The 24003-nt window shown below is 39.5% G+C and overlaps 1 protein-coding gene across 1 annotated transcript in view; it reads left to right on the plus strand.

Annotated features, from left to right (window-relative positions):
* Positions 1-16020: 16020 nt before the first annotated feature.
* The window catches only part of LOC102141890 (golgin subfamily A member 8B-like), a 30669-nt gene continuing 22686 nt past the window's right edge, over positions 16021-24003 (plus strand). Inside the window, exon 1 of the mRNA XM_065547221.2 lies at positions 16021-18132. The gene's annotated coding sequence lies outside the window, so the exon portion shown is untranslated. The remainder of the gene's footprint in view (positions 18133-24003) is intronic.

Raw genomic sequence — 24003 nt, forward strand, 5'->3', positions numbered from 1 at the left:
ACAAGACTCAGTGTAGTCAAGCAACTTTTCAAAGGTCACACAGCTGGAGGGTGGCTGAGCCAGGATGAAGACTTAAGACTCTAAAGCTGGTGCGCCAGTAAATGAGAAAATCTCTGGGGGTTCAGGATAGCTTCCTCCCAAGAAATCTTTCTCCAAAGATTCTAAAAACAATGACAGATCCATCTTTCATAAAGCTAACAAAACTAGTTCCCCTTCATTTTGAGGGGGAGGAGGATAAATGTTAGATAAGCTCTAGGGTATCCCATTTTAATCCTACATATTTGTAAGGCAACTGCCAGGACAGCACCCCAAACCTAAAGAGCCATGCACAGCTGTCTCTGTGGGCATGGCATGTCCATGGATGTAAAGATTTTCCAATGTGTGCTTACAGGCCAGTGGCATCACCCTCAGTCACAGGGTAAAGGGCAGCTAGGCCTGGTCTGCTAGGCACCACCGTGAGAATCTGCTGAGCTTTCCAACTAGTTTATCTGTTGTTTGCAATGAAAGATGCCCTGAAAAGAAGGTGTGTGGGTGGGAAGGGTTCTGATTTGAGGTCCCCTGATCCGGGCACGATCTCCTTCCCCAGTCGCAGGAATCAGGGACTCCATCTATATACACAGGCTCAAGCTATGTCCCCCAGCCCCCTCTTTCAACCAGGTGCCACCCTCTGCTTCTCTTCCATAGACAGCCTAGAGCTGCCAGCATTCCCTTAGGATCTGTGCCCTCAGGCCTGGCTTAATTTTTTCCTCTCCAAAGAGCCATCTGTAGGGCCAGAGGCTGACAAAGTCTAACTCATTACTGGATGCCAGTTCCTCTGCTTGACTTTCAGTGATTCCTACCTTACCCTGGGGTTTTATGTTTCTTGTCTCAACAGTAACATTTCTCATTCCTCCACAAGTTGAATTGCTCACTCCAGCCAACTGAAGCATGCTCTTCTTGACACAGTTAGCTCTAGGCACATGGTTGGTGCAAAAAAAAAAAAAAAAAAAAAAAAAAAAAAGAAGAAGAAAAGAGCATTATGTCAATTTCATTGATCAACAAAAGTGATGACTCCACTGCCAAGTCAAGTTGATAATGCCTGGGCCTCTGAGTTCAAGAGCCTTCTAGACAAAGAGCTCTGAGCTGAAACAAGAGCATGCACACATATGCATCTCTCTGGGTCTGATGAGGTAATTTGGATACTTGGTTGTCATCCTTGATTGTTTTCCTGTCTCATTAATGCACGTGTAGCCAACACAATAAGAATCATAGCTAATAACGGCTAAAGCTGAGGACTTTCCTGGGCCAGGCAGCGGCTTTCAAATCTTTAAAGTGGCTTTTAAAACTTCAACAGCTAAAGCTGAGGACTTTCCTGAGCCAGGCAGTGGCTTTAAAAACTTTTAAGTTTTCACATAGACTCTCATTGAATAATTTCTGTTTTTCAGATCAAGAAACTGAGACTTACTATCACATTTGGGATGAAGTTAAAAAAAAAAAAAAAGAAACTGAGGCTTAAAGCTGTGAAGTATTTCACAGCCAGCAAGTGGCTAAGTTGGAACCTGAACCCAGGCAGTCTGGCCCCGGGATCCTGTGCCCTTACCCATTATCCAGTGTTGGCTACACAAAACTAATGTGTACACATCTTCAACTATAGTTTAAGTGGATGACATATTTTTCACTATATTTTATGTAGGTGACTTTCAGTTTGGGGGTATTCTACTTACATAATCTATTCAGCTGGATATTAACTGAGAACAAATAGAAACTAATGAACTCTGAAAAACATAAAACACGAGCAACATGATGTCACCACAAAAGACAAATCAGCACATAGCCTTCTTGTGACTGTATTTTGCCCAGGAACTAATAATCAGCCTGAACTCAGCAGTGCTCTGTTCCCTTGGGAGACACACTCACCCACCCTTGGGAGACACACACACACACACACACACACACACACACACACACACACACACACACACACACACACGAGTTTGTGGTTATGCCGCCCTGGGCCTCCACTCCGCGAGTGTGAGGAAGGGATCAGATGGGTCGCACAGAAAGGTGCTGGGTCAAGGGGAGGAGGGGGCAGCCAGGAGCGAGTGCACGCTCTGGACTCGTGTACCCGCCGAAACGGGTGCGCGCGGGTGCGCCGGGTTGAGGGGTGAGGGTTGAGGGGTGAGGAGTGAGGGGTGACAGGGACGGTGGCAGGGTGGGGGCAGCCCTTTCCCAGGTGGTAGCTGGGGCGGTGGTGCTGTTGCCCTTTTAAGCTGTGGCTTGACAGGAGCCTTGCCTCCTGTCTGTGGAGTCAGTTACAAATGGAGCAGCCCCCCAGGCCGCCACACAGCTCCCGCCAAGGCCTCCATGCCCCTTGCCATTTTCCAGCCGGCTCCCACCAGGGTCGAGGCGGCGGGGAGAGGCCGAGTCGCTAGAGCTCGGCCGTGCGGCCCTGCCAGGTGGTCTGGGCCATGACAGTGGCTCCGGAGGAGGGCTCCCCATCTGCGCCCCTCCCAGCGGAGATGAGGGGAAGATGTCCGTGTCAGGGTTCAAGGCCAAACTGAAGTTGCTGGCGTCCCTTCCACAAGAACCAGGAGCCCAGCCGCCGCTCACGCTCCACTGCAACATCACGGTGAGGCGCCCGGCGGCGGCCTCGCGAGGCAGGCCGAGGGCGCAGAGGGGGCGCCCAGAGTCCCGGGACAAAGGGGAGCCTGCCCCGGAGAGGCCCAGGTTCCCCGCCCCTTTCTCCCTCAACTGGCCCGGCCCTGCCCCGGGACTGCGCGAGGTTTGGGTGGGAGGAGGCGGAGGGCGGGTCTCTAGGCTCCTCGGGCCGGGCTGGCTTGGGGGCTGCTGGATCCTCTTGGCCCCCGCCGCCGCGCCCCAAGGTAGAAGCCCGCGGAAGCCAGAGCCCTCTCGGGACCCAAGGTCGTCCTCAGTCAGCCGGCCTGCTCCTGGGACCGCGACAGGGCGGGGCAGGGCGGCTCCAGCTTTGTTTGAGCCCAGGCGGGGAATGGGAAAGGCCTTTAAGATTTTAGGTGTTTTGGCCCAGTGCAGTGGCTCATACCTGAATTCCCAGCACTTTCGGAGGCCGCGGCGGGCGGATCACCTGAGGTCAGGAGTTTGAGACCAGCCTGGCCAATATGGTGGAAACCCCGTCTCTACTAAAATATACAAAAATTAGCTGGGCATGGTGGCAGGCGACTTAATCCCAGCTACTTGGGAGGCAGAGGCAGGAGGTTGCAGTGAGCGGAGATCGAGCCTAATTCACTTTTTGTTTTGATTAATTTACCCTTTTTGAGGGGTGGGGGCTCAGCTGTGTCATGTGTAAAGTGAAGGATAGTAACTGGGCTGATGGTTACAGACTTGGATGCATGTCAGAACCACCTCAGAGAGCTTTTTAAAAACAGATTCTCCTCAGCACTTTGGGAGGCCAAGGTGGGCGGATGATGAGGTCAAGAGATCCAGACCATCCTGGCCAATATGGTGAAACTCTGTCTCTACTAAAAATACAAAAATTAGCTGGGCGTGGTGGCACGCACCCGCAGTCCCAGTTACTGGGGAGGCTGAGGCAGGAGAATCGCTTGAACCCAGGAGGCAGAGGTTTTCAGTGAGCCGGAGATCCTGTCACTGCACTCCAGCCTGGCGACAGAGCAAGACTCCATCTGTTAAACAAACAAACAAACAAACAAACAAAAAAAAACCATTCTCTGGGTAGGCTTTGAAATGAGCATTTCAAAAATGCTCTTTCAATCACTGATGCAACCAAAGTCTTTGGGACTTTTAGACTAAGTATATATTCTTTAGATACTCAGAATAGTTTGATTTGGAATATAACAATTTAGGGAAATGAAGAAGGGGTGAATTTTATTTTGGAAGCTGCTGCTTGCTTCCTTTTTCCATTTAGTTTTTAGAAGACAAAGAATGTCTAAAGAGATGCAGATTTAAAGGAAATATAAGTTAATGCTGCATGGGTATGTTTATCTACATGGCATTCTCCAGCTTACTAATCCAGCAGAGTTCTAACACCCTCTGTGATCATGGGTTGTTTTTCTTAAGTATTCCTCCATCAGAGTATCTAAGAACAGATGCTTAGATACTGCTGAGACCTTTGTTGGTCTTACTTGATCTCTGGATCATAGTTCCTTGATATTTTACATATTCTGAGTTCTAACCTGAACTGGCCTTCATGGTTAAAGATGCATTTATATACTGTGCACTGGCCAGGAAGCTTATCTTTTGAAATTTGCCCTGAGTATGAAGGCCCTTCCTAAAACCCCATTACACTCATTTCTAAACTTAGTAATTGTAAATTGTGTCAGTTGTTAAATTCTGTCTTGTAGAGAGGTATTTTGTAGTAAATAACATGTTTTTAAAACTGAAATTTGCATTTTAGTAAGGTGGTAATCATTTCATAATTCTTAGTTTTGTGAGGTGTCCATAAATAACACATCTGATCTTTTAAAATATAAGGCAATTGAATTTATGTAATGATTCAGGCTTTTCAAAGTTAAAACGGTAGTTATTTTAAGGAATGGATAGTTTGTGACATTTATTTTAAACAAAATAAGCCATTGATCTTATACACATAGCCATGTAAGTAAAATGTTTTCTTATTTTAAATTAGATTATGTTTTAACTTTTTTTTGTTTTGCTTTATATTTGACTGCTTTTCTTTATTCCTAATTCTTTTATTTGTTCCATTTTTAAAAGCTGATAACTGTTGTTTGTCAAGTCAAAGTTGGATTTAAAAATAAACATTTAGTTTTAATAAGCTGATAGCGGCACTGCAGTGACAGATGGTTGAGAGTTTGTCACTAAAGCTGTGGCACCAGTCTTCTAATGGACTCAGCCTATATTCAGCCTGTGTAGCCCTGGCAGATTCTTTCTCTATTTCAGAATGGGACAACAGAAGAAGTGACTTCAGACGAAGAGGAAGAGGAAGAAGAGGAGATGGCAGAAGTAGGTATTTTATGTAAGAATGATATTTCATAAATGTCATCATTTTTGGTTTGAGTAATTCTCTAAATCTCCTTTGTAAACTACTATTAATGTGGAATAATTGAAAGCACATTGTATTTGGAATGGAATATAATTTCTCAACTCTGGCTTTACCTCTAACTGATGAGACACTTTTGAGCAAATTGCTTTATCTGAATTCTTTGGATTTGATTTCCTGGAAAACAAAAGCTCTTAACTTTTAGCACCAAAGTTTTATTTATATTTAATACTAATCAGTCCTTACCCTGTATTTGGTTATTTTTAGGCAGAGACTAGTAAGTTTAAAAAATTTTATGTTTGCATAAAAGGAGAATTTGAGAACATGTTAGGGACTACTCACCAGAAGTAGTGAAACTGTCTCTTGTTGAAAAAATCATCAAGGGATTTTGTTTGTCTGTTTCTTGCTGCTATAATAGAATATCAGAGATAGGGTAATTTATAAAGAACAGACATTTATTTTCTAACAGTTCTGGAGACTGGGAAGACCAAGATGAAAATACCAACATTGGGTGTCTGAGGGCCTTCTTGTTGCATCTTCACATGGTAGCAGGCAGAAGGGCAGGAGAGCAAGCTAGTCCAATGTGTGAAGCCTCATTCATAAGGGCCTTAATCCCATTAAGGAGGAAGGATCCCTCTTGGCCTAATCACCTCTTAAAGGTCCTACCTCTTAATATCATCACATTAGAAACACCTGAATTTTGGAGGGAACACATTCAAACAGTAGCAAATTTAGTAGAGCAAATTCCAAAGACATTGAGCTTAGGCCAGTTGTCAGTTATGGGTATAATTTTCGATGTTTTCAGACTCTGAAGCTTTGCATTTAAATTGAGACTTCAGAACAAAGATCTATGTCTCTGCATTGACCAAATAGAAGGTCTGTGAATTTTATGGTCTTGATTGTTTTAAAATATTTTTTTCTGTTTGGGGTCTTATAATTAATTTAGTCTTTCATTTTCTTGGTTTGGAAATTATTAATTTAAAATATAATTTAGAGTTATTCAGAACTAAAGAAGTAGTGTTGTAGGCTTGTTTTCATTTGTTTTTTTGAAACAGGATCTCACTGTCACCCAGGCTGTAGTGCAGTAGCGTGGTCACGGCTCACTGCAACCTTGAACTCCTGGGTTCAAGCAATCCTCCTGAGTAGCCGGTACTACAGGCAAGTGCCCCACGTCCAGCTAATGTTTTTTTATTTTTTGTAGAGTTTGAGTCTCATTCTATTGCCCAGGCTGGTCTTGAACTCCTGGACTCAAGTGATCCACCACCTCGGCCTCCCAAAATGCTGGGATTACAGGTATGTGCCACTGTACCTGGCTGTAGGCTTGTTTTATGAGTCTGGGAGCAAAATACTTCTTAAAATCGTCCAGTTAGAATGGGAGTTTGTTTTAATGTTTTTATGCAGTTTAGCTGAGGTGGAATAAGCTGCATGAAAACATTAAACCTTTTCTGTGGGTCAGGCAGCCATTGCATAAAGGTCATGTACCCTTTCATTTTTCCCCTCACAAGATAATAAACACGGGACTGCAACTTTTAGGGAAATCTAGAAAGGTAGGAAACTGGACTTTGGAGATGTCAGATTAGGACAGGTGAAAAGCAGATATTCTAGGCTCCTAAAAGAATGTGGGAACAGGCCCAGAACAACCTTGGACATGGTGTGTTTGGGTGCATTGGATGCCTTTCTTTTGAGAAGGAAGGTTGATGTGTTGAAGTCATGGAAAGCAAGATTGGCCAGAAAAGGCAGATGGTTAAAAGTCTTGAATTTGAGACTGGCATGTTTCTATTTGGTGTGATTATTGTTAGGAAGGCCTTAAGCAGGGAATAGTGTGCTGAGGATATTGCTTTAGAGAGATGTGTTGAATTCTGTTTGTGATGTGCTAATGCTTAGTTGGAGAAGTTTTGTGGATGGGAACATGACTGAGGTTGAAGGTATAGGAGGAAATACAGACCAAAGGCATTTGTGAGCATTGCGAGGAAAACGAGCATAGGATGGAAGATCAGGGCTGAAAGGCGCACACCGGGAGAAGGGAGCTCCATGAAGTATGGAGTCATGGGCAGAGTTTGAGTGAAGGTAGTCAGTAACCTGGTCTAGAAATCAGAGAATTAACTGGCTTGGAAAAAAAAATCGAGATGAATATAAACTAGTCCTTTAGAGATATTGACAATTGAAGTAGAAAAATAAGGTAATTGAAAAAAGTTGGGAATTTAAAAATTCTGCATATATTTGTATATATGTAAGAACAGATAGTATGGAAAGGGAGGGAGCAGAATGATGTGAATAAAGATGTTGTTTTGGGGGGTATTATTCAAATTCTTTTGAAATTATTATTATTTTTTGAGATAGGGTCCCTGTCACCCAGGCTGGAGTGCAGTGGCATGATCATAGCTTACTGCAGCCTCAAACACCTGGGCCCAAACGAGCCTTCTATTTCAGCCTCCCGAGCACCTGAAATCAAATTCTTTTTCTAACTCATTTTTTAGTTATTAACATCAATAGATGCTTACTATATAAAACCATAAACTGCAATTAGGGGAAAGCACCAAATATCTCCAGAGATAACAACTAAAATTAATTGAAATTAACATTTCAATAGAAGTTCTTCTGGTCTTTTTCTGTGCATATTTCAGCATAATTGAAATTCTTTCTATTCCTTTGTGTATTCCATTTTTCATTTCAAAGTTTTTCAATGCAGGAGAAATTATGCTGTGTTGATATTTCAGTGGCCTGTTAATGTTTCATGGAATTGAGTTAACTGTTTTGCTATTTTTGCACATGCATATTTTGTGTTTGTTTTTGTGGTAGCAAGGTTGAAATAGGTATCCTTATGCCTAAATTTGTGTTTACATCTTGGACTAGTGTCTTGGAATACAATTCTAGGACTGGAGTTTCTGGAACAAACTATGAACAGTTAAAGTTCTTGACACTTGCTGCTAAACTGTATCAAAGGTTCCTCTTAAGAGGAGATTTAAAAGATGGCTTGTCCAGGTGTGGTGGCTCATGCCAATAATACCAGCACTTTGGGAGACCGAGGTGGGTGGATCACTTGAGGTCAGAAGTTTGAGACCAGCCTGGCCAACATGGTAAAACCCTGTCTCTACTAAAAATGTAAACAAATTAGCTGGGTGTGGTGGTGTACATCTGAAATCCCAGCTACTCAGGAGACTGAGGCATGAGAATCACTTGAACCTGGGAGGCAGAGTTTGCAGTGAGCAGAGATCACTGCACTATATTCCTGCCTGGGTGACAGAGTGAGACCTATTTTTAAAAAGTAAATAAAAATTAAAGAAGTAAATAAATGATGGCTTATTTCATAATAGTTATGGCTTTGTAAAACTTTTAAATCTGCTTTACCCAGAGTCTAGCTTTTAAATAAAATATGAGATATAAAAGGTGGGAGCCTCTTGAATGGAATGTGGGGGTTTTTCTCTCTCCCCATAGGATAGATATATTCTGTTTCTTGTCCCCCATTGAGTCAAGAATAATTTAACATTTGGCATAAGACACTGCTGAAGAAAAATAGGTTGAATAAGCTAACATTTTTCTTCTTTTTGCAGGATATAGAAGACTTAGATCACTATGAGATGAAAGAAGAGCTTATTAGTGGGGAAAAGTTGGAGGATGAAGGAATTAAAAAAGAAAATTTGGCAATATTAGAGAAAATTAGGCAAGACAATTTAAATGTGTAAGTGTATGTAAATAGCTAGAGCCTGGACTTTTTAGTTGAGTAATTATAGTTAATACCAGGCAATTCATGAACATGCCGATCTCAGCTTCTCTCGTCCTCCATTCCTGCCTTAGTCATATGTTTATTGGTTTTGAGACAGGGTCTTGCTCTGTCACCTGGGCTAGAGTGTGGTGGCACAATCATAGTTCACTGTAATCTTGATCTCCTAGGCTCCAGGGATCCCCTTGCCTCAGCCTCCCAAGTGTCTCGAACTATAGGCATGTGTCACCACACCAGGCTAATTTTTTTGATTTTTAGTAGAGATGAGGCCTCACTATGTTGACCAAGCTGGTCTTAAACACTTGAGTTCCAGCGATCCTCCTATCTTGGCCTGCCAAAGTGCTGGGATTACAGGCATAAGCCACCATGCCTAGCCATGGTCACATGTTTTGTTGCCCAAGGTTATCTTTCTCATCTGTGAATAGCCACTTTTTACCCTGTTCATCTGCTCTTCACATCCTGGAACCACTTGCTGATCCCTGTATATGCCCCTTTCCAGCCTGTTTATGTTGTTTTCTCTGCTTACCTTCCTCTGTGGCATCTGTATACTCACATTCATTCTCTCCTACAAAACACAACTCAAATTATTTCTCCTTCATGAGGCTGACTTTGGTCCATCCTGCTCTGACCAAACCAAAAGTAATTCTTCTCTTTTGACTTAACATCTCTTTTATGTGAAGCAGCAGGATGGGAAAAGAACACTGAGTTTGGTGACAAACACACCTTTTTTGGTTTCACTTTGCTCGGCTCTAAAATATGGATAGACAGTTCATACCTTTTGGATGACTGCTATGAAAAATAAACCAGCATGATGTGTGTATACACATAAAAGGCTCAGTCAGAGTAGGGAAACATCAAATGATTGTCTGAACACTTACTACTTCCTGCCTTGTATTAGAGCCATTTACCAACTCCACAAAATCCGAGGACAAGTTACTTTGTCTTGGGCACAGGTTCTCCAAAACAGGGAATGAATTGTTAGGCAAGTAGATGCCAAATGTTGAAACTGGATAGATTACTCTCCCTTCTTCAATCTTAGTTATATGTTTAATTAGTAATTTTTCATAGAGGAAAGAAATTTAGTCAAATTTCCATATCTTGATTATTTAAAAAACTAAGTTTGTAGCATTTGAATTAATGTTACTGTACTTTCTGTGTCTTGTGATCGATTCCAGTTTATCTTCAAAACAAGTATAAATTATTGAACACTTTTTCATGACTGATACTATGCTAAGTACTTTATACTTTATATATCTTCTCATTTAGTCTTCATAGCTGCTGTGTGAAATAGGTGCTCTTCATATTTTAGAGATAGGAGAAACTTCTCATATTTTATAGATATGAAATGAGCTCATGATCACATAGCTAGGAAGTAATATCTTTGTAAACTTAACTTTTTTTCTTTTTCAAAGTATAGTGCAGTCTTTAAAACCTTTAGTTTCACATGACCAAAAAGTAGTTCCATTTCTATTTAGTCTTAGGGTAAGATATTGATGTGTTTTCAACTTTGGAGAAGATCCTGCACTGAAAAACTGAAACCAGTTGCATGTAGGCACACATGTTTCTCAGTGTCTTCATGTGTGAACTATACCGTCTGTGTAATATTCTTGCTTATAGTCTTATGAATGGAAGTCTCTTTTAGTTAGTAATGTGTCACCTTGAGTGTCTTCTAGTATTTTCAAAAATCGCTGGGGTTTGGAATTGACTCATACTGAATTCTGTGCTATCATGGAGTCCATGGTGGTCTGAACATGTTGGCTAGAGTTTTTCAGATGATAAGAAATAGGAAATGAACCAGACTTGTGTCTAATTTTATATTCTCTTGAAACTTCATAATGCTTCATTTAATTGGACTTTTTTTTCTTCTGAAAATGTTGAGTGGTGGTCAATTTTTATTGTAATCTTTTTCTTTTTTCTTTTTTTTCTTTTGAGATGGAGTCTTGCTCTATGGCTCAGGCCAGAGTGCAGTGGTGCCATCTCAGCTCATTGCTATGTCCACCTCTCAGGTTCAAGTGATTCTCTTGCCCCAGCCTCCTGAGTAGCTGGGACTATAGGTGCATGCAACCATGCCTGGCTAACTTTTGTACTTTTTTAGTAGAGATGGGGTTTCATCTTGTCAGCTAGGCTGATTGCAGACTCCTGGCCTCAAGTGATCCACCTTCCTCAGCTTCCCAAAGTGCTGGGATTACAGGTGTGAACCACCATACCTGGCTACTGTAATCTTTTAGATCAGGTTGAAATACCTTAAATCTTTAAATTAGTTGGCTCAGTAGACCCTGGTAAACAGTGGCTTTTGTGTTTCAGGCTGCAGTGTCTGGGTCAGTGCAAGCTTCAGATAGACTTATGACAGAGCTCTGGGACATACACAGATCACAGAATTATAAGACAGCTAAGGATCTCTAAAATCCTGCTCTTCTTATTGTTCTTTTGCTCTTTTCTGTTGTCAGATTATAAATGTCATTTCTTAAAACTGGGCAAAAATGGAAATGTTTACTAGCTTTATTTTGTGAAATTCAAAGGCAACCAAGTTCCAAAAGATGTAGGGGGTAAGATAGGATGAGTTTACTTGTTTTTTGGATTTAAAGAAATTGTTTTTATAGGTCCATCAGATTTTTTTTGTCATTTTCCTGATAGAGTGAACTCTTACATGATTTTTATCTTCTGGCAAAAAGCTTGAGCAATAATGCTTGGAAAGTAAATAAGAGTAATATATTTCATTATACAGAGAATGATTGCCAAGTTGATTTTTATGACTTTTCCCCCAGTTTTGAAAGCAACATAATCAACTCTTATTGTAGAGGTAGTTATGTTATTACTTTAAAAATATATAGGTGTAGTACACCTGTAGTCCCAGCTACTGGGGTGGTGGGAGGCTGAGGCAGGAAGATCTTTTGAGCTTGGAGAAGTCAAGGCTGCAATGAGCTGTGATTGCACCATTATTTTCCAGTCTGGGTGACAGAGCGAGACACCCTGTCTCTTAAAACAAAACAAAACAAAAGTGGGGGGGAGTGAGAGGTGGGCATCATATTGGACATGTATATATAGGAGAGTTGTAGAAAAATACTGATTTTTTAGTGATTTAACTCTTCTTTTCTTCTTTTTTTTTTTTTTTTGGAGACAGAGTCTCACTCTGTCGCCCAGGCTGGAGTGCAGTGGCGGGATCTCGGCTCACTGCAAGCTCCGCCTCCCGGCTTCATGCCATTCTCCTGCTTCAGCCTCCCGAGTAGCTGGGACTACAGGCGCCCGCACCACGCTCGGCTAATTTTTTGGTATTTTTTAGAAGAGACGGGGTTTCACCGTGTTAGCCAGGATGGTCTCCATCTCCTGACCTCGTGATCCGCCTGCCTCGGCCTCCCAAAGTGCTGGGATTACAGGCATGAGCCACAACGCCCGGCTTAGTGATTTAACTTTTCATGGTTCCATCCATGGGAAATTGTTTTCCTTGAATCCCTTGGCTAATAATACAAGTCTAGGAAAGCATATTAAACTTCTTTTAAATTCTTGAGAAAATTATATACATGTGGCTGTTTTCCTTTAGAATGACTGCAAACTCTGAACCCACTTATTAGATTAGATTTAGGCTATTATGATCTCTTTTGGACATTTATTCTAAAGGAGCTGGAAGCTATAGTGACCTCTATTTTTCCTGGGGATATAGAGCAGCTTAAGATCTTCTCTTTCTGGAACTTATCCTAGATGCTCTATTTTAGCTTTCAGATTGGTTCATTTTTGAGTTAGTTGAAAAAAAAATTCTCTTTTTGTTTGAACGGTTTTTTGTTTTGTGATTCTTAGGGTTGACCCTGATAGTCCTTTGCACAGTGATCTTCAGATCTTAAAAGAAAAAGAAGGCATAGGAGATATTTTGCTTAATTTATATTTTAAGTTAAGAAAATTGTTACAGGACTCTATATTTTTCTAATGGGGGTGTATATTTGTACAAGTGTTTTAGAAAACAATTTGGTAAAGTGGAAGATACTCATACACTATGGTTCAGGAATCTTGTGAATATTCACTCCACAAGAAATGAGTATGTAGGCACCAGGAGATACAGGAATGTTCAGAGCAGCATCATTTATAATAGCCCTAAACAGAAAATAACCCAAGTGTTCATTCCAAGAAAATGAAGAACTGTGGTATTCATAAAATGGCTTATAGCTATGTGGGACAAGATGGGCGAACCTTGAACACTGTGTTAAGCAAAAGAGACCAGACCCCCAAAACCTATTTTGTACAATTTCCTCTATATAGAGTTCAAAAATAGGCAAAACTAATGTTGGTTAGGGCATACATTCTTAGTGGAGGCAATATCACCTGCAGTGGAGTGAAAATTGGTCCTTACAGTAAAAGAAAATCTTACCTATTATAATGGTCTGCTACCCTCCAAAGGGCCATAGAATATAAACCGACATACAATATATCTGTGATGTTAAAATTCAGTGGGGCATGGGGGTAGAATTAGGGAAGAAACTTCTAAAAAGGCTTCGTAGGGAGACAAAAATGAAAAGAAAACTGAGAAACACTTATTTCTGGGTTCATACTTGGGCAGTAAAACTATCAAGAACAAAGAAGTGATTACATAGAGGTTAGGGTAAGGAGTACATCTAGGTGGGAGGTAGGGAGGTGTGAACTGAAAAGGTACATCCGTGGGCTTCTTGGATACTGGCTGGAATATATTTCTGGACCGGGTTGGTGGTTACATGGGCAAATAATTTACAATAACTTGCTAAGATATACCTTAAGGTATATTTTACATACTTTTCTGAATGTACGTGTTATATTTAATAAAGTATTTTTAAGATACTAAAAATAAAGGTTACAAAGGAATAACAATGGAATCTAGAAAAAATATTAATGATCTAATATGGAATCTAGACAAGATGTAATGGTTTAAAATCTATGGCTATATGAGGCATTTTGATGAAAAAAACAAAGACATAAAAGAATACTTTGTTGTACTTACTCTAAGGATGGTAGTAGTTTTCTAAAAGCTTCTTACTTTGTTTTTTGTGTGTATATTTTTGCTTGCGGATATATCTTATGATTGAACTTTCTTGAAATGACCCTAATGTCAGTATTTTCTCTCACTTTTGTTATCATAGAAACTGTTGTGGTTGTCAACTGGGTCGTCGTTGCTAATGGCTACTTCTTTATGGATTCATACGGGAGAACGAATGAAGCACGCAGGCCTAAAACAAAAAACAAAACACAAAAAAACCAGGATGGTATCTTTCTTTTTTAAAACATTAAATCATATGTCCATATGCCCAACACCAAACTTAAGAAATAGAACCTTTGGCTGGGCATGGTGGCTCACGCCTGTAATCCTAGCATTTTGGGAGACCGAGGCAGGTAGATCACCTGAGGTCAGGAATTCGAGACCAGCCTTGCCAACTTGGTGAAACCCCATCTCTACTAAAAATACAAAAAATTAGCTGGGCATGGTGGTGGGCACCTGTAATCCCAGCTTCTTGGGAGGCTGAGGTGGGAGAATCACTTGAACCCAAGAGGCAGAGGTTGCAGTGGGCCGAGATTGCATCATTGCACTCCAGCCTTGGTGACAAGAGAGAAACTCCGTCTCTGAAAAAATGTATGTATAAAAGAAATAGAACCTTATCAGTACCTGTAGTACCTTGTGTACCCCTCCCTTGTCATGTCCTCTTTGGGAGGTATCTTGAAGGGAATATGAAATCTTGGCCAGGAAACTGGAGGATTCATGACTGCAGGTGGTGTTTTCATTATTTTTTCCTGCTCTAGTTAGAACTTCAGGGAGAGGACGATCTGGGAGATAAATGGCTGAAATTCAGTTGGATTTGTATTTGTGGCTCATGGCTCCTGATACCAGAAAGAAGGGCCTTTTCTGGGGTTGGAGTATTTCTTAAGAGGCCTGGGAAGAATGTGATTGCCTTGAGCTAACTGACCTTCTGAAGAGGACCTTAAATTGAATTGCCAAGTTGTTAGTATCGGGATTCACAGACTTTGGAGAACAGCAGGTATGACTCGGAAAGATGTACAGGAAGGAGCCAGAACAATATATATTTATGGCCTCTGATGTCCACAATGACAACTTGAGCATCATGAATAGTAAGCAAAATGTAACTTGAGATAAAGTGTAACACAACGATGGGAATGAGGGCAGGAGAGAATACGACTTGGTCAGCAACTTGGTAAATCCAACTTGCTGTGTTTTTAAGGAAGTTGTTGCCTGATGTTACAGGCAACATCAGAATTACTGAATTGAATTCTGAGGTAGTACTTTAAGAAGGGTCTATTTAGATAAGTTTAGGTTCATTTAGAGAATAATAGCCAGGGTTGGGAAGAGATTCTATTCTGTGTCCTAGGATGGCTGATGAAATTGTGGATTTGGAGAGGAAAACATGGGGGTTCGTGATAGCTTGTCTTCAACTATTTGAAGGAGTATGTATATGGAAGCATTAGTTTTAATTTGTTTTTGGTGAAGACAGGGCATAAAACTAGAACTAATAAGTCAAATTACAAAGAGGTGATTTTCAACTCAATATAAGTAAGTGACTTGTGCTATTTAGACCCATCTGGTGATGTAGTCTTTGAAAAACAGTATGTTCTTCATCCTTAAGAATAACTTAGAAGGCTGAGATGTTAAATGGGAAGTCAGATAACTTCATGAGATTTTTGTAGAGCCTGAGAGTCTGGTTCAGAGTTAATATATACTAAGGTAACTCAAACTTCATTTTAACAGTCACCCTCAACTTTTTTCCCCCTCCCTGAAGAACTCTTTTTATTTCTGTAAGATCTGGATTCCTGAGTTCCAGAGTACAGAGTTTATGGAATAGAGTCCCCAGGTTTTGATATAGGAGAGTTATTCTGAACTGTTTAAAATTAATTAAATAATCCATAATCAATTAATGGGTTTATAGTCACTCTTTAGGGATTCACGTATTTAAAGATCTAAATAATAGTAAGTTAAATGAAATTGTACTTTACTAAGCTTTACATCACCCTCTATAATTTCCCTTATGTCTGTTAAATTATAGATAAAAGGTGAGCTACTTTATTTGAAAGTAGATTATAGTAACGGTCATTAAGTTGGTATCTTGCGTCATTAAGTTGGTATCTTGTGGATAATCTTGCATTTCTATTGTAAGCTAGAAAAGAATTTCCTCTTATCTTTCATCTTCTATCTTATCTTCCTCTCTTCATATATTTTTATCAAGTCTGATGATGTTTGTCTTTTAATTGGATCAATTAGTTATTGCTGATACTTGGGTTCAAGTCTACCATCTTATTGATGAGTCATTTGTATTTGTTTTTCTTGCTTTTTGCTCTATTTTGTCTTTCTTTTAGATTTTTTTTTTTTTGAGACGGAGTCTCGCTCTGTCGCCCAGGCTGGAGTGCAGTGGCCGGATCTCAGCTCACTGCAAGCTCCGCCTCCCGGGTTCGGGCCATTCTCCTGCCTCAGCCTCCTGAGTAGCTGGGACTACAGGCGCCCGCCACCTCGCCCGGCTAGTTTTTTGTATTTTTTAGTAGAGATGGGGTTTCACCGTGTTAGCCAGGATGGTCTCGATCTTCTGACCTAGTGATCCACCCGTCTCGGCCTCCCAAAGTACTGGGATTACAGGCTTGAGCCACCGCGCCCGGCCTCTTTTAGATTTTTTATGACTCTAGTTTTCTACCTCTGTCAGCATAGTTCTTATTCTTTTTTATTACCCTACAGTTACAATATGTCTTTGACATGTCAAAGTCTAATATAAACTTGTAAATTCATATTTTTTTGTTTTTCTTGTTGGTACAAGGACCTTACCACACTGTGAGTTCATGTCCTTTCACCTAAATATTTGCTGCTGTTGTCAAGTATTTCAAGTCTATATTTATCTAAAACCCTACACATAATTGTATAATCAATATTCACTTAGATTCACATGCATATTTGCTCTTTTTCATGCTCTTTACTCTCCACATTTTCACTGAGGATCCTCCTTTTCCTTTCTGAAAATATCCTTTAGTATTTTCTTTAGTGTGAGTCTACAGATAAAAAAAATTCCTTTATTTTTTTTTTTATTATTGAAGAGTATTTTCATTAAGTGTAAATTTCTAGGTTGGCAGTTTGCTTTATTCAGCACCTTGAAGATATCATTCTCTCACGCTAGCTTGCATTATTTCTCTTGAAGTGGTGGTTAAATCTTGTGAAGTCTTTGATCAGTTTTGGAAAATTATCCGCAACTGTATCTTCAGCTATTGCTTCTGTCCCATTCTTTTTTTTCTTCCAGAGCTCTACGTATGTGATAAACTTTTCAATATGTTGTCTTTTATTTTCTCCATTTTCTGCCTTTTTGTCTTTCCGACCTTTTTCCAGTTTACTGAATCTCTCTTCCACTAGGTTACTGCTTGGTTAAACTTATCCATTAAGTTATTAATTTCAGTTGTGATAGTTCTAAATTGCATAATTTCATACGGTTCATTTTTATAATTTGCATTTCTCTGCCAGGTTTTCAGTCTTGACCTGTCTTTCCTTGATCATGTTCAGCAGAGTTATTTTAAAGTGTGTCTGCAAAGTCTGTTATCTCAATTCCTTGTGGTTTTGTGTCCGTTGTTTACTTCTCTTGTTTTCTGTTATGTCATCTTTCAGTCTCATGTGGCTTTTTATTTTTAGTGATAGACATTATATATGAAAAATTGTAGAACTAATTTGAAGCCTTGGATGATATTCTTCTCCAGAGAGGATTTACATTTGCCCCTGCCAGGGGCTTGGAAATTAGCAACCCGGGATTGTCTCATCCAATCAGGGATTGAGATGATTAAAGCTGGCCATCATTCCCTGTTAGGGCAATTTGCAGTTGATTCTTCAGGGTCCCAACCTAAGGAGCGGGAGACTTAGCAGGGCCCCTCCTCAGTGGACGCTGAGCTCCAGTGTTTATCTCCCTGTGAGCTCTGTGAGGCTGTGAGTTCTAGGTCAGCTTTTTAACCTGTTCTTTGTCTCTTCTGTCATTGGAAGAAAACCCAAGGGGGAAAAAGAAGACCCTGTTCTCTGGTGTTCCCTTTTCTCAGCCCTGTAATCATTATGTTTTGTCCACCTCTCTAGTTCTCAGTCAGAAGATTGATCTAAATTACCTAGTCTATCCTTATTGGAATGGTTCCTTTATATAGTTCTATTGAAGTAGAACCACTTCATGTGTTTCATAAGTTTACCATAACACTGTTCTGTTTGGGCCTGATTTTAACTTCATTTTTATTTGCTTTGGTTTTCGTTTCATTTGGTTTTTGGTACTAAGTTTACCTTTATGACTCTCACCCTTTATCTGATAATAAATGTACATTTTCTTTTATAGTTTCTTTTAAAATCTTCTAAATAGTGTAGCATTAAGGATGTTCTTAAAAGTAATTAAACTTATTTATTTGCTTTTTAGGATAACTTTCCAGTTGATCCTCCATTTGTTTGAGTGGTGTTACCTGTTCTCTCAGGAAGGTAAGTGTAAGTGATTAATTTATCTTTATTTTTTTATTTTTTAATTTTTTTTAATAGAGATGAGGTCTCACTATGTTGCCCTGGCTGTTCTTGAACTGCTGGGCTCAAGCGATCCTCCCACCTTGCCCTCCCAAAGTGCTGGGATGACAGGCGTGGGCTGCTGTGCCTGGCTTATTTATTATTATTATTTTTAACATAGTGTGCACCAGAATTCATGTGGAGAGCTAGTCCCAGGGTTTCTGATTCAGTAGGTCTGTGGTGGGACCTGACCATTTACATTTTTTAGAAGTTACCAGGTGAAGTTGATGCTATTGATCTGGGGCCCACATCTGGAACCATTATAAAGCATTATGTTGCTGATAAGTAGAGTTTTTAGTGACTCATATATATATATATATACACACACACACACATACATATATACACACACACACACATACACGTATATATATACACATACCTTTTTGTCATAAAAACCAAGTGTTTTTCAAATGTAAATTGTGATTGGGGGTTTAGAGAATGTTATGATTACAGAGTGGTCCCCACATGCCTGTGATCCTAATTATACCTCTAGGAATCATTATGGGAAATCTCATAGATGTAAGGAGCTGGCTAATTACTTCTAGAGGTGATAATTGCAGTTTAGTAGAATCCAATGGTAATTGTCTTGCAGTTTTACTGAAGTTTGTATTGCTTCTTTTTTGTGGTTGGAAGTCTTACAGAAGTGGGGAAAAGATCGCAGTTTGCTAGGTTAGTTGTGAAATGTTCTGTAGACCCTCAAAGTATGAGCAATTTAAAGTAACTTGAGGATTTTGAAACACTCAGTTGACTAATTCTATTATGTGACATAATCCACATTATGGTGATTAAAATCTATATCCAGCCCTTACTTTGATGATTTCTATGGTTGAGATAGTAATAGTTGCATTTATGGTAAAAATATGAGTGACTATTTCAGACTTCAGAACTTTCTCCAGAAGAGCTCTGTTCCCACAGTTATTTTTAGTTGTATTTGCTTTACATGCTTATATATGTGTTTTGGGGGCTAACATCAAGAATCATTTCTGTGTAATCAGAATATGTATTAACTGTGGTGTTGATACTACAGAATAGTTATCTGGACGTTATATCCATCTGTAAAAGCTCAGAGAGACAAAAAGTGTTTTTTCCTTTTTTTAAACCCTTAGTATTACATATGGATGTGCTGAGTTCATTTTGAGTTCTACCACACAGTAAAGTAATATTGTTTTATTCATTCATTCATTCATTCATTCATTCATTCATTCATTGAGGCAGAGTCTTGCTGTGATGCCCAGGCTGAAGTGAGTGGTACAATCACAGGTCACTGGAACCTCTGCCTCCCAGGCCCAAGCCATCCTCCCACCTCCTCCTCCTGAGTAGCTGGGACCACAGGCATATGCCACCATGCCCAGCTAATTTTTGTATTTTTGATAGAGACAGGGTTTTACCATGTTGCCCATGTTGGTCTCGAATTCCTGGGCTAAAGCGATCCATCCCGCTGAGACTCACAATGTATTAGGATTACGGGTCTCAGCAACTTTACCCGACCCAATATTGTTTGTTAAAATTTTTTTATTTATTTACTTCTCTTTTGCTTTTCTGTTTTTCTTTTAATTTTTAAATTTCTATTTTTTTCAATATTGTTTTTTAAGAGTTTACTTACCTGACACCTGCAGCCTAATCTTTGCCATATCTCCCAAAATGTTCTGTGAGTGCCAATATAGTGGTATGTTAATATATATTTGTTTTGTGGGGATTTCAAGGTTTGGGGGAAGCCAGGTTCAAAATGTCTTTTACCAAAGGACTTCTTGGAGCCTTAATGCTATTTTCTATTTTTCCCAAATTTGTTTAGTAGTGTTCCTGACAGCGTCTCAGAGGATGGTGTCCTCTGGCTTACTCTCTGGGAAATGCTGTTCTGTTGGAAATCCAGAGTTCTGAGTGATTCCCATGTGTTTTCTTCTGCAGAGTAGGAAATGCTAAAGTGACCTCTTAGTGGGCAGATGTTGCAGGTCTCCTTTTGACAGATTGTTACAAAGTTGATCACAAATATACTATTATAGTGAGTCGCAGTCCCAGGTTGGGTGTGAAGCAGAGTTGTTTAGAATTGTGCCCTGTTTTATTTTGTTACCTTTAGAGCTTCTCTAGACTGTTTTGGCTTAGGCAGTGAAATTGCTATAAAAAGTACTTCTCTTGACATAAAACCTCATGGTCAGTTTTGGAAGTTGAATGTTAGGTAACCCAACCAAATACTTATGTATACAAAATAAACACAAGGCTGAAAAATACTAAACTTTTAACCTTTGTGTCTCTTGCTCACCACACCAGCCTTTTACTTGTTACCAGGCCATAGTTCTTTTGTTTTTCATAGGTGAATGTCAAAATGTCTTTTTAATGAAGCCCTTACTGACTGGGGAGAAAAGACATAAGTATTGTGCTTCAGTTTATGTGGTGGTTTATAAAATTGTGTATGTTGACTCAGTATTCCCATAAGCATGGGAAAAGGAAGACAGGTTATTTTTTTGTTCAGAATCTTATTTGAGAGAGAAAAAAGATCAAGGAAAATATTTGCACAAAAATCTGTAAATTCAGGATAAATGTATGAAAACATTTAAAACTGTGATTATAAAATGGATCAGCATAGCTTTTCAACTTTTTGTTGTAAGAATCCCAAGAATGTAAGTTTGCGATCTTAGTATACCACCTAGAAGCGAGACAAATGCATGAAGTTATGAATCATGCCATGCTTACCAAGTCTTTTTATTTATCACGTTTTTTTTTAACTCTTTCAATTCTCTTAGTAACTTAAAAAGAGGGTATTACTAATATCTGCATTTTGTAGATGAGGTAACTGGAGGTAGGTAATTTGTCCAAGGTCACAGGTGGCATAGCAAGGATTAAAACCAGACAGTCTGGCTGCCAGCACCCAACCAAGAGGAGCTGAGAGCAAGACACAGGGCAGAACGATGTTGGTCAGGCTGGTTTTCTGTTCAGTTAACACGGAATGCAGGCTGTAACCTTAATTCTAGAACATTACTGAGAAAGCCTTCCAAAGCGGTAGGTTTTTTTTTTTTTAGCATGACCCTGACTTTTAGCAAGAATTTGTGATTTAAAGGCAACATGGTGCTCTAAGAAGCTTCTGTTCATTCTTATGGAGGGACTGGTAGTTGAGCTAAATAGTGAAATCCTGGAGCACACAGCCTTTAGGGCAGCTTCTGACCTATTTCTATGGTCAGAAAAGACACTTGTCTTTCGCTGCTGCCCACAGCCTCCAGTTATTCACCTTCAGAATTTCCTAGGCTACGATCACATTCAGATGAGAGATCTGTTTTGTTTTTTCCAGGGTAGGAGGAAGGGAGTCACCACCTATACTAAGCAGTCTAGTCTTCTGTATATAAATGAGCAAGGTTGGGGAGCCAAATTTGTGAACCTTGTGTAACCCTGAGATTCTCCAAGAGAATCCAAGAGAATGTCAGGATTACACATGGTGGTAAAGTGGTCTCATGTTAGTTGTCTCCACAGCTCTCATCAGAAGCAGACACAGATACTTTTTGTAGGAAAGCACCTCTAACTTAAGCCTGTAGGATTCCCAATGATTAAAAGCAGGCAACTATGAATTCAGTGAAATCACAGCCTTCAGGTAGTTAACCCAACAATTTGAGAATTGTCAGAAACAATTAATAATCCCAAAGATTATAGGTTTTGGAATTATCAGATACAGAACACAGACTTCAATTATTAGAATTGTGAGAAAATAGTTACTTGTGGAATCTAATATTTATTTAAAAAAAAGATGGACTTATAAAATTGAGCGAGCAGTAAGACCACCAGGAATGATGAGGAAGACCTGAAAGGAAAATGGATGAAATAGAACTTACAGAAATAAAATATATAGCTGGGTATGATGGCTCACACCTGTAATCCCAGAACTTTTTGGGAGGTTGAGGTGGGAAGAAGGCATGAGCCCAGGAGTTGGAGAGGAGCCTGGGAAACATGGTGAGAACTCGTTTCTACAAAAAATACCCCACCACCACCACAAAAAAAAAAAAAAAAAAAAAAAAAAAAGGCTGGGTATTGGGCACCTGCCTATAGTCCCAGGTACTCAGGAGGCTGAGGTGGGAGGATCACTTGAGCCCAGGAGGCCGAGGCTGCAGGTTCATGCCCCTGCAGTCCAGCCTGGGTGACGGAGTGAGACTCTGTCTCAGAATAGAATGAAATAAGGAAATAAAAAATGTAATTGTTGAAATAAGAGACTCAGTGGATGGATTAGCCACCAGAAGAAAAAATTAATTGGTTAGATGATTATCTCCAAAAAGTAAGTCAGTATGTTACACAGAGAGACATGGGAATAAATGATAGGGCAGAAGATGGTGAGATTGGGGAGGGGGAGAGGGAGATCAGAATGAGGTCTAAAATATGTCTTAAATGAATTCTAGGAGGAGATACTAAAATTATATTAGAAAGTGAGAGAAATAGAAGTTCCAAAGGATAGAAGGAAGACCACGTAAGTCAGTCACAACAAATGCAAATGGACTAAAGTTACCAGTTAGACAGATGGAACTAATAAAACAATATCCAGCTGTTTTGATACATCATATTTAAAATAAGAGGATGTGAAAAGATTGAAAGTTTTTATAAAGGAGAGAGAGTGGTAAAGATATGCCAGTATATATTAACCAAAAACAAGTGATGGAGCTTCAGTATCAAACAAAATAGGATTTTGGTACAGAAAGCATTAGTAAGAACTTGATGCTAAATGACTGTTAATTAGGAGGATGTAGCAATTTTCATATTTTATGTACCTATCAAAATAGCTGCCAAATTACAGAGGAAAATCTGATAAAACCACAGGGAGAAATTTACAAGTCTGCCATCGTATTTGGAGATTTCAACATACCCTGCTTACCATAAGTAAGTTACACAGAATGCCCATATATAGATTTGAATAACCTATAAATGAAAATGATATAATGGACAAATATAGACCTCTGTACCCAATAATTAGATATTCTATACTCTTCTCGAGCATATGTGGACTGTGGGAGAAACATTAATTATATATTAATCCATAAAGCAAGTCAGAATATTTAAAAACAATTGGTACCATCCATACCATACAATTTATAATTTAAATAAGAAATTAAGGTTAGAAGGCAATAATGAAGAGATTAACCAAAAGCTACATGAATTTGGAAATTTAACACCCTTGTAATTCATGGTTTAAAAAATCCAGTGAAATTTTAGAATGCTTAGAATTGAACCATAGTTAGAATACTACTATCTACTCCTCTCTACTAACTACTCCTCTCTCGCGCCCTCTGCGTCCCTCTTCCTATCTGGAACATTCAAGAAGCTAATTGTTTTCAGTGAAGAACACCTCAAATACTGAAAAGCAGAAACAGAACAGATGTCATTCTCTGATCGTAGTTAAATCTATAAGTTAGTAACAAAACCAGAAAACAAATGTTGATTTGTGGAATTTTAAAATTCATGCAAACAGCCGTTAGGTCAAACAGGTATTTGGAATTAAAACTGTAGAATATCTAGAGAATAGCAATAAGGCAATCATTACTTATTAGAGACTAGAGGAGAGCTCAGAGGAATGTTCATTGCCTTAAAATCCTTGTCATTAAGAAAAGAATGAAAATGAATGAAACCTCTAACTCATTCTTAGAAAGAATGATCCAAAAAACCTGAAGGAAAGCAGAATGGGGAAATTATTAAAGATATACAAGCAGAAATCAGTGAGTTAGAAGAATAGAAGGGGCTAAATCCCCAGTACAGTAAAGCCGCTGCAGAAACATTTCTTTAAGCTGGGCTTTGAGTACCTTGCTACTGATAATTGAGAATGGG

This window comes from Macaca fascicularis, chromosome 7, assembly GCF_037993035.2.
Source record: "Macaca fascicularis isolate 582-1 chromosome 7, T2T-MFA8v1.1".
Taxonomy (NCBI): Eukaryota; Metazoa; Chordata; class Mammalia; order Primates; family Cercopithecidae; genus Macaca; species Macaca fascicularis.